The sequence below is a fragment of the Peromyscus eremicus genome, chromosome 6 (assembly GCF_949786415.1).
Source record: "Peromyscus eremicus chromosome 6, PerEre_H2_v1, whole genome shotgun sequence".
In the NCBI taxonomy this organism is placed as follows: Eukaryota; Metazoa; Chordata; class Mammalia; order Rodentia; family Cricetidae; genus Peromyscus; species Peromyscus eremicus.
Genome location: NC_081421.1, coordinates 70,972,223 through 70,986,629, shown reverse-complemented (window position 1 = coordinate 70,986,629; position 14,407 = coordinate 70,972,223). Strand labels below are relative to the sequence as shown.

Genomic DNA, 14,407 nt, shown 5'->3' with positions numbered 1-14,407 from the left:
GTTACATTGGTTTTCTTCCACCACCGCCCCCCCAATCTAGTTTTCTTACCTTCCACCAGACTGATTTACAAAAGGAAGGACTGGCTGTGTGGTTAAGGAGAGCTGAGTAATGACAGGACAGGGTGGCCCTGGGGGAAAGAAACCACTTCAGCCAACTCAGGCCTTCAGAGACAACAGTGGGGGTGAGGACAGGCTCCTCACCCACACCAGAGGGATTCCCCTGCCCTTCCTTACACTGCTCAGTAGAGGGCTCTTGACGAAAGCCCATTGGCCTTGGGGCCTGTCCAGTGTGACTATAGAAAATCCCGAGAATACCTTTCCTCCACCTCCAATCCAGTACAGTTTCAGTGTGCAGCTGATCGCTGGCACCGCATGACCTGGGAATGGTACTAGAGAAGGCCTGGGCCGGAGAACCACTGGAACAGGAATCCTGGAGGGAAGGCCATGTAAGCTGTGTTTCACCACATCTTACATGTGAAGTCTCGGCCTTGGACAGCTATCTTCAAGCTAAGAATGGACTCATACTAGGTGTCCGGAAGTGAATGGATGAAGAAAATGTGGTACATTACATGAATAGAACATTATTCAGCCATAAAGAAGAATGAAATTTTACCATTTTCTGCAAAGTGGATGGAACTGGAGATCATTGTAGTACATAAACAGTACCCAAGAAGTTAAGCACCGCACTGTTCTCTGTTAGGGTAAAAGCTACAGAACACCAGTCTAAAAGTAGGAGAGGGATTACAGATATGAGGGTATATGCAGCTAAATTTGGTCAGTACACCCTACATACATGTATGTAAAAGCACAGTGAACCCTGTTAACATGTGAGCTAATGTGTGTTGCATTAAAAAAAAAAATACCTCTATGTATTTCTCACAGATGTGAGAAAGACCACCTACCCAAATTATGGCCAAATCAAATCAAGTTTTATTTGTGTACATAGGAGCTGGCCAGTGGCTGTCTCCCCTAAGAACATGGATGGAGTTCAAGAGATGGGCCAGTTTCTCAAACCCTTTTATAGGGTAAAACTGCAGGGTGGGGGATTTTGTAAGCAAGGTGGTTACAGAAGCGAGACCAGGCAGTTAGGAAAGTCTCTCCTGGTATAATGGGTGTAGAATGTGTCTGGGAACAGATGGTCCTGGGGGGTAGATTTACAGTCACAGTACCAGCTCAAAGTAGATCAGACTCCAGGAAACAGAAACCTAAGTGAGCTAGAGTATCAAAATGCTCCTGACTACAGCAGAGTCAGGCTGGTTCTCGGATGCCTTGTAGGGCTCCTGACTACAGCAGAGACAGGCTGGTTCTCAGATGCCTTGTAGGGCTCCTGACTACAGCAGGAGATAGATAGGCTGGTTCTCGTCTGCCTTGTCAATATATAATAAGCACATCGGTATATCAACTAGTTCCTTGCTAGGAACTAAGGACTTTGGAAAAGATCCTCCTTCATTCATTTTCCATATCACACGAAACCATTTGAGACACCCAGATGTTTGTTGAATTATTATGGAAATGACCACATGTATGAGAAAAGTATTAGACATCTGCCATGACTAATAAACTGGAAATGGCTTAAATACTTAATAAAACCTGAAAAATATAGAAACTTGACATTTTTTATGATCCCCTAACTAGCAATAGCCACTTAAAACTTTTCACTATGTTTCACTAACATCAACAGCATTAAAGTGAAGATTCACAATCATGCTAAAAATAGATAGCCAGTCAACGCAATGGAGGTTATAACAGAAAACGTCATTGGTTACAAGGTAAATCTTAGGTGAAATCTCATTCCAGGAAGAAAAGATCCTTAAAACCAAGGACCTTCACCAGCCAGAAAGTGAACCACCATTCCTTTATCCCCGAAGACTACACACCTAAGTTGAATCTTTCTCATTAAAAACGTTTTAATTACAAATTTTTTTTAAAAAAACTTTAATTTCTCATTTCCTTTCCAGTAATATGCCAATTACATGTTCTCCACATTCAGTTTTCGTTTCACACACCCACACACATACACACACATACAAAAACAGACATACACACATACATACTCATAGACACACATACATACTCATAGACACACATACATGCACACTCCCACATTCTCATGCTCACATGCATGAACACATTCACATGTACTCACACACATATGCACACATACACTTATACATACACACACCCATGCAGTCGCACACTCCTTGTGTACACGGGTTTTCCTTTTTTTTGCTCCCCCGAGAGAATCAGTAGAGAGGATACAGTGACTTGTGCCTCACCGAGTCCAGAGAGTGTTTAATCTGAGGGTTTCACCATGACCTCCCAGGAGAGCTTCTGAGTGTTACTGTCTCACCTGCTGAACCACTCTTGTTTTGGCTTCTGGGACGAAATAATCTGTTTTTCTTCTATCGTGTTTACACATTTTTTTTTAATGTCACACTCTTCTTTTTACCCAGCTTCCTGGAGTTCCTGTGATCAAATGTCACAGGCCAGGTGCCTTAAACAACAGCCTGTCACAGTCCAAGATCAAGGTATTGGCAGATTTGGCTTCTTCGGACCCTCTGTTCTGTTTGCAGATCACGTCACACATCACCTTGTCACACAGCCTTTCCTCTGTACGTGTTCCTGGTGTCCCTCTATTCAGGGGGATTATATCTGAGCATTTCCTAAACCCAAAGGCATCCAAACACAGGAAGAATCTAAAACATAAATAGATATGACCAGATAAGAACCTCTCCATGACGTGTTCCAGTCAATATGTAAAAATTAAGCAAATAAACACTACGAAGGCTATCAGAGGAAAACGTCAACTCATACATAAGAAAGCATCAGAATAACATCGGATCTTTCATCAGCAACCCCCAAAACCAGGAAAGTATGAACTGATACATTGCAAGCCCTGAAAGTAAATAACCAACCCAACAAAGCTATCTATTAAAATTGGTGGAGAAATAAAAATTAGAATATTTTAAAATAAGCATAAAGGGCTGGAGAGATGACTAGGTGGTTAAGAACACTGACTGCTCTTCTAGAAGACTGGGGTTTCATTCCCAGCACCTACATGATGGCTCACATTTGTCTGTAACTCCAGTTCCAGGGGATCCAATGCCCTTTTCTGACCTCAGGCACCAGGCACATGTGAGGTGAATATAGGTATATATTCAGGCAAAATATCCATAAACATAAAAATAACAATTTTAAAAATAGCATAAGACAATTACCAAAGGAGTACTATACACGGAAGAAAAAGAAAATTTCATCCATGAGAACACAGGAAAGAGTATACATCACATGAGAAGAATGAACAGAAGACAGATGGAAAGGAATCACATCCAACATAGCCAATCAGAAAACCTTCAGTACTACCAGGAGAAGAACTACCATAAGCCAGCCAACCAGAGTAACAAGCAACATGAGGACCATCCATAATCACAAACTTCTCTCAATATAACCTTGAATGCAAACACCCTTAACCCAAAGAAGATGCACATTGACTGGATCGAAAAAACTAAGTCCAATAACATGTTGTCATCATCAAGGCTAAGCTTGGGGAATACACAAATACTTGGAGATCGAACAACATGCTTTTGAATGAACAGTGAGTCATTAAAGAAATCAGGAGAGAATTTTAAAAATTACTAAAAATCAAATGAAAGCACAATCTGCCAGAACCTTTGGGATGTAACTAAATCAGTCCCCAAAGAGTATAGCTAGCTATAAGATGATCAGAAAGGTTTCAAACAACCTAGTAACGTACCTCAGGCTCTAGTAAAGATTACGGCAGAAATGAACGAAACAGAATAGACGTATAGAATTAATCAAAGCTATTTCTTTGAAAATAAATGAGTGACAGACCCAGAGCTAAACTAACCAAAAGAAAGAGAAGACCAAAATCAATACATTTAGAAGTGAAAGGGGAATTGTGGGCTTGGGAAATGGCTTCGTGAGTGCTTGTTCTGCAAGGGGGAGAACTTGAGCTCAAATCCTCGGCAGCCATGTAGAATGGCAGCCACAGCTGGGCATACTGGTAACTGAGATGTGGAGACAAGCAGATCCAGAGAGCTCACCAGCCAGCCAGTCTAGCCCAAAACGTTGAGATTAGCATCAATGAGAAACCCTGTCTCAAGGCACTAAGGTAGAGAAGAATAGAGGCAGCCACCCAGTGCCCTGCTCTGACGTTCATGTGGGTGTGCATGGGCATACACACCTTTACACTCCTGCTCACTTACACATTCTGCTAAAATTTCTTCCTAGGGGAGATGTAAACAATGTCTAACCTTCCTCCTAAGGTTCCAGTTACATCCTGGAAACCAGAGAGTTTATTGGATTTACAGGAATTTACCTAACCAAGGAGGCGAAAGATCCCTATAATGAAAACATTAAGACACTGAAAAAAGAAAGTGAAGACACTAGATGGTGGTTCTCCACATGTGGGTCACAGCCCCTTTAGGGATTGCATATCAATACTGCATATCAGATATTTGCTTTACAATTCATACGTCACAAAATTACAGTTTCAAAGTAGCAATAAAATGATTTTATGGTTGGGGGTCACCGCAGCATGAGGAACTGTATTGAAGAGTTGCAGCATTAGGAAGGTTGAGAACCGCTGTTCTAGACCATGTAAAGAACTTCCATGCTCCTAGATATTAGCAGAATTAATATTGTGAGAATGGCTCTACCACCCAAACTTATCTATAGATTCAATGTAATCCCTATCAGAAATCTAAGGACATTCTTCACAAAATTAGGGAAAACTATTCTAGAGTTCATATGGAAATACAGCCAAACCAATCTCAAGTAGAAAGAACAGTGCCAAGGCGTCATAGGAACTGCTGCCAAACTATACTTAGCAGGTTGTTGTAATGCATGCCTTTAATCCCAGTACTTAGGAGGCAGAGGCAGACAGTCGCTGTGAGATTGAGGCCATCCTGGTCTACATAACAAGTTCCAGGCCAACCAGGGCTGCATAGCAAGACTATGTCTTAACAACAAAACTATACTACATATAGATATAGATATAGATAATATAGTACTAGAATAAAACAGACATGTATAACTTGGTAAATGGAACATAAGAGAGAAAATAAATACCCATAAATAAACCCACATGGCTATGGCCACCTAATTTTTTAACAAAGTTATCAAAACATGCTGGAAACATGACAGCCTATTAAATAAATGGTGCTTGCAAGACTGTATTTCCACATGCAGAAAAATGAGTTTAGATCCACATCTCTCACCTTTAAGAAAATCAGTTCAAAGTGGACCAAAATGCTTGATTTAAAACTGTAAATGCTGAGCCAGGCATGATGGCACATACCTTTAATCCCAGCACGTGAGCGGCAGAGACAGGCAGATCTCTTGAGTTCGAGGCCAGCCTGGTCTACAGAGTGAGTTCCAGGACAGCCAGGGCTGTTACTCAGAGAAACCCTGTCTCCAACACAAAACAAAACAAAACACCTGTAAATGCTGAAATAGCTAGAGGAAAACAGGAGAAATACTTGGGAAATTATATATATATATATATATATATGGGAAAAAAAACTTTGAGTAGAACTCCAACAGCACAGGACTGACAGATGGGATTACATGATGTTAAAATGTTTCTACATAGCAAGAGAAACTATCAGCAGAGCAAACAGTCTACAGAATGGAAAAGAAGCTATATTTAAGGTGGGGTTAATATGTAAAACAACTAAAGAACAGCAAAATTAAACACCCAGACCCAGAACTGCCAATGGGACAATGAATTTCCTCTATCTTCAGAGACAGTTCACAAGAGCTACAAACAGCCTGAAACATTTATCTAATTATTCTTTATCAATAATAAATTGGGAGTCAGACCATTAGTAACCTCCTACCTCTTCCATTCTTCCCTCCAAAAGGGCTAAGATCCTTTCTAAGCCCTGACTTACTACTTCCTGTCTCTCTATCTGTCCTCAGTCCTCCAAAAACTCTATGATTAATTTCATGTATGTATATAGTGATTTATGATTATATCTACCTACTGTTTCCCCCTCCCATCTCCCCTGGATCCCTTCAATACATCTCCCTCCCAACTTCATGGTCTTTTCTTTTTAATGTCCCTTGGAATCCACTTAGTGCTGTTCATAAGTTCATGGCAAATGGACATGGGGCCATCCACTGCTCAGAGGCTGCCTACTACTGGTCATACTTGATTGACCAGCCTGACTTCATCTTAAGATTAGAAACCATCTTATTACAAGGTCAAAATAAGTTCATTCCTGTTTCCTGTAAAATTTGGATTTGACTAGGTCTTGGCTCATTTTCTGGAATTTGACATGTTCCATACCCTATACCCTAACCTCCACCCTGTTAAGATAATCTGTCCAACAATTTTGAAATGTTCAGCCAAGTTCCTATGTTACCAGAATTCCTCTGGGGATCTCTCAGCCCTTGAAATTCTCCTGGTCTTGCAGCTTTCGGGAGACCCCACTGTCTCCTGTGTTCAATGCTCTTTTCTCAAACCCCACTTTCGGGAGAGAGTCCTGTCTGACAGAAAACAAAGCCGGCATAATTTGACCAAAGCACTTGGGTTATGGTTTTCGGTGGAATTAGCACACCCACAAGGAAAATGGCTCTCCCTCCCCAGCAGCCATCAACTGCCGATAGCTTCTCAGCTGTGGGCGAGTCTTCATGATCCCCTTCTTCAAACATGCTGGAATTCTGGCTCTCGATCTTTTGCAGGTCTTGTGTAGGTAACCACAGCTGCTTTGAGTGCATGACTTCACATGGCCATGTCGTGTTCTAATGACAGCATTTCACAGCACACCACCATTTTCCAGCTTCGGGATTCCTTCTGTGGCACTGTTTTTTTTTTTTTTTCTGCTAATGAATGCTTTAGCTCTTTTTGGGCCTTTTAAATTCACAGTTTGAAAATATATAATATTTATACATTTGATTTTGAGTTATATACATAAAATTGAAATATATGTAAAATTGCAACATTGTCTCAGCCTTGTGAGGCCTATAAATGATGTATTAACAGTGAATAAGTATAAAGCTCAAATCTTGGTTTCTAAATATTTCCCACTAAAAGGCTCCAGAAGACAATTTGAAATGGCTCCCAATGGCCACAGTCTGAATTTGAGCATCAAAATAAATAATGGTAGCAATAGGTTATGACCTACTTAAAAATGTCTTTTTAGACGGACTGTAGAAAGAATCCTTCAGAAACATTTTTGTTTCTGAAACAAAAAAAACACCCACCATTCTTTGAAAATCATAGAAATAAGCAAATCAATCAAAAATTATCAATGCTACATAGCAAGTTCCAGGTCAACCAGGGCTACATACTGAGACTATCTCAAAAATAATCATCAGTTGTCATTAAAACTAGTTGTTTCAAATTTTAAAAGGAACAGCAAATAAAATTATCTACCAGTGTAATTACTACTAATTACTTATTAATTACAAAGCAGGAAATGGGAACTTTATAGTTTAATAATCTAGCAGGCGTGATGATTGTCACATAGGGTCAACAAGAAAGGTGTTGCTGAGTATCGCAGATGAATGCTGTCCAAACTTAAGGCTGGGAAATTCTTAGAGCAGGAGGAGAGACCTAAGGTACCTTGATGAGAGCTGTCATAAAAACTGCTCCTATATTTAAAAAAAAAAAAAAAAAACTGCTCCACTAACCCACAGTGGCAGAGACCTTCCTGTCTCCTTTTGCTCCCAAATTTTCCACCCATGATGCCTGTCCTAGTTAGCTCTAATTATGGCCTTGGCACATTGTAGAGCATCCTGAGAAAGGAGTCCCAACTGAGGGATTGTCCAGATCACACTTGCCTTTGGGACATGTCTCTGGGGAAATGTCTTGATTGTTGATTGACACAGGAGGACCTAGATCACTGTGGACAGCACCATTCCATGGGCCTGTGGTCCTGAGATTATAAGAAAGCTAGCCAATCATGAGCCTGTGTGAAAGCCAGCAAAACAGCATTCCTGCTACAAGTTCCTGCCCTGGACGCCCTCACTGATGGGCTGTAACCTATAATGTGAAAATGCCCTTTCCTCCCCTAAGTTGCTCTTGGTCATGGCATTTTATCACAACCACAGAATGAAACTAGAATAATAGCAGATGAGTGTAAGCCAGTTTCAGGACACCAGGAGAAATTAACAACCTTCTAATGAGTGACCAGAAGCCAGAGGAAGAGAAGAATATACAAACATTTGGAAAAGGCCGGCTATCACCACAACTTGCCAAAAAAGACAAATCGCAACTTGAACACAAAGAGTCCATACCTCCAAATACTTAAAAAAAAAATATTGTGAGGTAAGCCCACCAGAGACCATCAAATGGACACTCTTAAAGCTGAAAGCAAAGTCTTTCTTGCCAGCCAACAGATGCACAGGGAACTTGCCCAAATCATGCAACCTCAAGTCTTACAGCTCTTTGTCTCTTATGCACAAAAACTACATCCTGGTTGTCTCACTTCAGTTAGCGTCCAAGTCATCCACTTCAGCAACACCTCAAATATTTCTGCATCTCCCATTGTCCCTGAGTGGTAACCATAATGTCTACTAGACTAAAAATAAATCCCTCCTTAATTTGCTTTGGTCATATACCTGTTACAGCAACAAGAAATGTAAGTAACATACAATTGGTACTGAGAAGTAGGGGTGTGTGTGCTGTGATAAGCATGATCATGTGGTTCTGAGGCCTTCACAACTCATTTGTAGCAGGCATAATATGGCAGAGTTTGTAACGTTGGGCTAAACAGCCCTAAGATGCTATAAGCATTGAGCCATTCTGATGAGGCTGGGAAGATCAGAACACTGAGGGACCTGCAGATGCTGGAGGCTTGGATGCTGAGATTTCAAAGGGGACAAAAGGAACTAGGCTTCAGAGACATTCACGTGACATTCTGGTACAGCATCTAGCTGCATTCTACCTGTGTTCTGAGAACTTGAGTGAGGCCGAATTAAAAAGCAATGGATTAATTTTATTGGCGGAGGAAGTCTCAAGACAGGATAGCATTCAAGCTGTGTCATGGTCACTCCTCACTGCTCTTATCTAGGCCGTCAGTGAAAGAGCAAGTGGAGGAAAAGGATATGAAAAATGTGCATCATTAAAGAGAATCCCCCAGTCTACACTGAGGCCACAGGAACGTTAAGACCCCATCTATTGAAGGCTCCGTCTATTGAAAACAAATTTATTTGAAGGGGGAAAAAAAACCCTCAACTGAGAATGCTGCTAAAAGTTTCTTGATTGTTTAGTTAGCTTTACATCAACTCAACACAAGTGACAGTCACCTGGGAAGAGGGACTCTCAGCTGAGAAAATGTCTCCATAAGACTGGCCCATAGGTAAGTCTGTTAAGCATTTTCTTGATTGCTGATTGATGTGGGAGGACCCAGCCAACAGTGGGGGTGGGGGGAGGTGCCACCCCTGGGCAGGTAGGCCTGCATAGTATAAGAAAGCAGGCTGAGAAAACCCTGAAGAGTAAGCCAGTAAACGATGTTCCTCCATGATCTCTGCATCAGTTCCTACCTATAAGTTCCTGCCCGGTTCCTGCCCTGACTACTTGATTTCAATTATAGACCATGACCTGAGAGCTATAAGATGAAATAAACTCTTTTTTTCCTCCAGTTGCTTTTGGTCATGGTATTTTATCACAGCAATAAAACCTCAATTAAAACACTGATTAAAAACAACTCCGATTCTGCCCGAGGCCAACCCAGGGCCCAGCTGCTGATCCTGGGAAGCCCAACGACATGGAGTGTTGGTGAGATTGCCCTACTGATCAACCTGTTCAGCTGAGATCCATTCAGGAGAGGTTTCAGAAGCCAGCAGCCTTCAGTCTGAGGAAACAAGATCAGCTGAGGAGTTGGCGAGTGAGCAAAACGTGACCCGAGAACGCAAGAAAAGGCACTGCCCAGCCACCGAACCAGATCACCAGAATCATAAGCCCACCCTACACCAACTTGGAACATCTCTGGACCGGCAGACCAGATTTCTAGTCCCTAGGCTCCAGACATAGGAGCCCCAGGGAACAGGCAGCTACCTTTCCCTGCTCCTTCACCAAAAAACCCCAACCCCTGTGAACCCAACAACCACTGGAGCCATAAGCCCACCTACACCGATTGGGAACAACTGCTCCCTGAGACAGAACCCACTAACACTGATTGGACTAAGCTGCTCCCGAAGAAACAGCCCAACAGCACTGATTTGACCAAGAACTCCTAGTGGACCAAGACTAACAATTAGAACAAGAGAGGCATCTTCAGACACAGACACGGCCTTCGCCAAGCAGAGGAAGAGATGAATAGACGCCAGTGCAAAAATACAGGCAACAACATAAAGACCTATATGACACCATCAGAACCTAGTGGTTCTGCACCTGCAAGACCTGAACATACCAAAACTTAAGAAACAGAAGAAATCAATCCTAAAAATGACTTTAAGAAGATGATAGAGGCCCTTAAAGAGGAAATGAAAAACTCCCTTAAAAAGGAAATTAAAAAACAAAAAAAAGACTCCTAGGGAGTCGCTTCCCCAAGTCAGCACACAAAACTATTACAGTTATGGTCCAAAGGAGCCAGACTACATCCTGAGCTGGTGCAGAACTGGCATTGTGATCCACAAGATTTTACAGACATTTTGTAGACATGGAGATCATGGAGGCTTGATCATGACAGGGATGGAGGCCTTGAGAAGCCATTGTGTGATGGTGAAGCCTAAGCTGCAATGGAAACCCTGTGATACTGGAGACATCAGGATCATGGCATGTCTGCTGAGGAAAGCTGCAAGAACAGAGTGAACCAAGAGAGGCTGTGTGCTTTACAGGAGGTACAGTGGGAGCAGCAGGGGGGCCCAGCCCACTGGAGCCCAGGTGATTCCATCATGAGCTCCAGATGACAGACATGGAACTGCAGAATTTTGTGTTCACCCTGCTGGGCTTCAGTCTTGCTTCACTCTCGCCGCCATGGCTTCCGCACTGTGATATACTGTACCTTCACTCTCCATGGCTTCCCCACCATGATGTACTGCACCTCCAAACTGTAAATCAGAATAAACTCTTCCATCCTAAAGCTGCTTGTGACAGGCATTTGTCATAGCAATGAGAAAATTAACTAATACAGATAAGGAAAAAAACAATGTAAGACTATTTTAGAATTTTTTTTTCAATTTGGAACTATAAATAAACTTCTCAACATCCAAAGAGAAAAATGAGAGGTTTTTCTTTGTGTTTTGTTTTGATGCACTCTCACTATACTTCCTAGGCTGGTCTTGAACTTGAGAGGTCACCTCCTGCACCTCCTTAGTGCTGGGATTATAGGTGTGCAACACTGTGCTTGGCATAAAGTTATCTTTTATTTTTAATAAATGAATTTATTTATTGGAGTCTAAAGCCTTCGGGGAGCAGCCTCCCTGGAATGGATGGAGATCCAGCTTCTTAGGCCTCAAACTTCAAGTACTGTGGGTCAAAGTAGTAGACGGGAAGTACCATCTCCCCCCTGCTGTAGTCTTGCCATCAGGATGGAAGGCCACACCACTGATAGGTCTAAAGTGGCTCTTGACTCTTCCAAACTCTTCTTCAAAAGTCAAATGGAAGAACAGGGCCTCAAACTTGCCAATCATGGTTGTGGATACATCCATGGCTTCCTAACCACCTCCCAGCACCGCATGGTCATCATAGTTGGGAAGGAGGGCAGCTGAGTTGACAGAATGTTCTGTTGGGAAAGTCTTCAGATGTTCAGGATTCAGGGAGTCAAAGAGCTTAGCTGTGTTGTCGTTGGATGCAGTGACAAACATGGCCATGTCTCTAGACAACTGGATATCATGGATCTGCCAGGAGTGTTCCTTAACATTCATCAACACCTCTCCAGACTTGGCACTATACTGGTTGAGCTCTTCATGGCCTGCAATGACTCCCAGGGGCCCCCAAATAGCACTGGTGAATCATTGCAGGCGATCTTCATGTAGGGCTCATTGCTGTTGATCTGGCTTGGATCCTGTAGATCAAATCTCACAAAACACTAGTATCCCTTTATGGTGATATTTTCTTTGTACTGAAATGTGTTTTTATTTGTATGTTAATAAATAAAGTTGCCTGGGGGTCAGAGCTAATAGCAAGCCATAGCAGAAGGTTGGCAGTCGTGGTGCACGCCTTCAATCCCAGCTCTTGGGAGGCAGAGCTAGGTGGATCTCTGTGTGTTCAAGGATACAGCCAGCATGGAGACACACGCCTTTAATCTCAATTCCAACCATAGAAGACCTGGAGGTCTGTACAGACAGGCAGTGATGAGGCAGTCGTGTGGTTGGGTTTACAACCAATGAGAAGGCAGAACAGAAAGCCTATATAAAGACAAACACACAGGAAGTAGGTCTCTTGGCTGAAGAGGATAGCTGCAGCAGTGAAGGGTAAGGCTCTTAGCTCTGACCTCTTGGGCTTTCATCTCTGCATTGGCTCTGTGTTTCTTATTTAATAAGACAGTTACTTCTACATCCCTTCAACTTGTCTGTGGAGAACATGATGATGTTGCCCCCAAAGTCGAAGCCACAGCTTCGGACAGCTGAGTTGGTCTGAGTAGAGCCAGTTGCTTCCCTGTTTCACAGTCCCAGAGAGGACAGCTGTTGTCAGCTGAGGCAGTAAGGACATGCTTAGTGTCCCAATCAGCATCCACATACCACACAGCTCCAGTATGGCCCATGTAGGTACACAGCCTCTTGTCATTCAGAGTACCACCCATTGACGATAGGGTCTTTGGCCACGGTGAAGAAGAAGGTCTCCTTTCTGGTTGTACTTGATTTGCATGATGGACTGCTCATGGCCCTGCAGCAGGATGGCCTTCATCCCGGTGGGGACGTGAGGAGAAAGGCAATATGAGTAGGACTGAAGGGGGACTCAAAGGTCTTTCTTCTTTCTTTCTTTCTTTCTTTCTTTCTTTCTTTCTTTCTTTCTTTCTTTCCTCCCTCTTCTTTCTTTCTTTCTTTCTTTCTTTCTTTCTTTCTTTCTTTCTCTCTTTCTTTCTTTCTTTCTTTCTTTCTTCTCTTTCCTTCTTTCTTTCTTTCCTCCCTCTTCTTTCTCTTTCTTTCTTTCTTTCTTTCTTTCTTTCTTTCTTTCTTTCTTCTCTTTCTTTCTTTCTTTCTTTCTTTCCTTCCTTCCTCTTCTTTCTTTCTTTCTTTCTTTCTTTCTTCTTTCTTTCTTTCTCCCTTTCTTCCTTTTTTTAAGATAAAGGTAAAATAATTACATCAGACTTTTCCTTTGCCACATGGTGAGCTAAAGGCAGTGGAGTAACCATGACAGACAATTAAGGAACGACTGTGATTTGAGACTCTTATCTGGCCAAGATACGGTTTACTTATCAGGCAGATGCTTGCAAATGCACAGGATTCAAAGTCCATGTCATCCTCATCATAGACCTAAGGAAGATGCCGGAAGAAGGGACTATGACAGAAAGCTTATGTCCCCACAACTCCTATGCTGAAATCGCAATTGCCAAGTGATGGCATCAGATTTGAAAGGGCAGAATTCTTAGGAATGGAATTTGAAGAAGAACTTAGAGACGTTCTTTGTCTTCACTATGTAAGATCACAGCGACAGTGATTTTTCCAGTCTGGCCCTTGTCTTCTCTCCCTCCAAGATGGAGTGGGCAGACAGCAAAGAAGAACAAACAAGGGGACCTCTATTTGCCACTTGGGAACATTTTACGTGGAAACTTGACTAGGAAAGTAGAATGGGGGTGCCAGGCAGCTGAGAGGGAGTGTGGTGGTGTGACACCTCCAAGTCCTCAGCAGCCTGGGGTGCCTAGCTGAGAGGTTGCAGGTGTTCCAGTGCCAGGAGAGGGCAAGTCCTTGCAGAGCACGTCTGCAGATCTGTAGAGGGTGATAGCTCTCCTGTCTCTAGCAGGTGCTGAAGGCTGGATAGAGCAAGTCCCTCTGCTTACAGTAGCCCGATTAGCAGGCCTTGACATTTTGGGGGGCAGGGTTCCATCTCTAAGGCTTGAGAACTAAAGTGGTTTTCCTTCTCTTCCCATCCTGATAAATACTCTAAGGAGTTTGGCTCCAAAGTTTTTATTCTTCCTCCTCGGGAAAGCGCTGAGAGCTTAACTCTGGCCAGAGCTAGACTAGTAAAAATGCTACTCGGGTTTATATAGAATCAGGTGGGCTCTGATAGGTTGTGTGTGTGTGTGTGTGTGTGTGTGTGTGTGTGTGTGTGTACAAATGAGGTATGAATAAAGACCAAAAAAGAGTTATCAAGCCTGGGAATGGAAAGCAAAAGCCCACCAAAATCTGGGACAGTTATCAGTCGGGAACTGATTGGGAAAGTGGAAGGGGAAAGGCACACAACCCCAGCCTTCCGACAGCCACAAGGCAAAAGCAGCCTGTTGGCTGCAATGAGGTATTAGTATGTGAGTTTTTTTTTTTTCAGCTGCCAGCG

General features: G+C 42.7%; 1 pseudogene; it reads right to left on the bottom strand.

The window, feature by feature from the left end:
- Positions 1-11,359: 11,359 nt before the first annotated feature.
- LOC131913824 (eukaryotic translation initiation factor 3 subunit I-like) lies at positions 11,360-12,820 on the bottom strand (annotated as a pseudogene).
- Between the last annotated feature and the right edge of the window lie 1,587 nt (positions 12,821-14,407).